Below are 1,489 nucleotides of genomic sequence, written 5' to 3'. Positions count from 1 at the left end.
ATGAGGGTTCCCTAGCCTCTTCCTCAAGTTCACTAATTTGTTCTCATTGTTTATAGAATGCAGGAAAGCACTTATGTTTACTGATTTATTATAAAGGATACAGATGAACAACCAGATGAAGAGCTACATAGTTCAAGATCCAGAAGAGTCCCAAGTGCAGGAGTTCTTGATGCGGGGAGTTTGAGGTGCACCACCCTTCCAGCTCATGGATGTGTTCACCAACCTGGAAGCTCTCCAAACCTCATAGGAAAAGGTTTTAATGAGGTTTCATTATTTAGGCATGGTTGGTTAAATCATTGGCCACTGAGGACTAATTCAGTCACCAGCCCCTTGCCTCTCTCAAAGGAAGTAAGAGGCTGGCTCAAAAGTTCCAACCCTCTCATCCTGTTTTAGTTTTTCTGGAGACCAGTTTCCATCAAGAAGCTATCAAGGAGCCCCGGGCACAAGCCGTCACATTAGCATACAAAAACCTCAGTCATCACTCCCTCTTTGGAGATTCTGAGGGTTTTAGAAGCTTTTGTGTCAAGGAACCTGGACTAAGACCAAATATAATAAAGGATGTTCCTACCACCTCCATCACTCAAGAAATTATAAGAGGTTAAGTAGCTCTGTGATCAGAGTCTCTGTTTGTTACAGAGCTTTGTTGGCTTGTGCTCCCATGTGTCCCCTCACCCCCCTCTACCACAGTGTGCATTAGTCGAGATTCTTCAGACTAACGCATCTCTCCTTTATATACTGGCACAGAGAACTATGGAGACTGAAGTCCCGAGATCTGCTATCTATGAGCTGGAGACTCTGGAAGCTGGTGGTGCAGGTTGAAGGCCTGCATCGTGGCATTCGGAATCATGGAACTGGTTCTGAAACACGTGCTTAGTAAAGTCTGCCTGTGGGAATATACATTTATATTTTCTTTTTTGGTATATTGATAATTTTGAGCATTTTAATTTTTATGATGATCTTTTATTCAGAAACTGATCCCTCAAGTCAAAAATAGCTATTCTAAAAAGGTGCGGTATTCCAAAGGTTGCACTTTGAGTCATTAGTTCTTGCTGAAATACCAGGTGGGTGATTTGGATAACTGCTTAGCTCAGATTATCTCTTTATAATATGAGGTGATGCCATGAGATGATATTCAAGGTCCCTTCTGGCTTAAAGATTTTTTACTTTTATAAAAATAGTACTATTATTTTTATCACAAGGAGTAAAGGTTAGAAAAGAGCAATGCTATTAAAAAATATGGAGACAGTAAAAATGTTCTCTTACCCCAATTAATAGGATTAGTTATAGTAAGCAAAAAAAAAAAAATCCCTTATAGCTAATATCTTAGTTAATGTTCTGATTTATACCTCTTGTTTTAACCATTTGCAAATTGATAATTCTTGATTTCCCCAATTTCTATTGCAAGCTCTCCAATGCCCTCAAAAGTCTCCCCATTCTAATTAACTGTAGGTGTTCCCTGGGCATGTTTCAGATATGGGCAGAAATTATC

This window comes from Myotis myotis, unplaced genomic scaffold (genome assembly GCF_014108235.1).
Source record: "Myotis myotis isolate mMyoMyo1 unplaced genomic scaffold, mMyoMyo1.p scaffold_m19_p_1, whole genome shotgun sequence".
Taxonomy (NCBI): Eukaryota; Metazoa; Chordata; class Mammalia; order Chiroptera; family Vespertilionidae; genus Myotis; species Myotis myotis.
Note: the sequence above shows the minus strand (reverse complement) of the source record.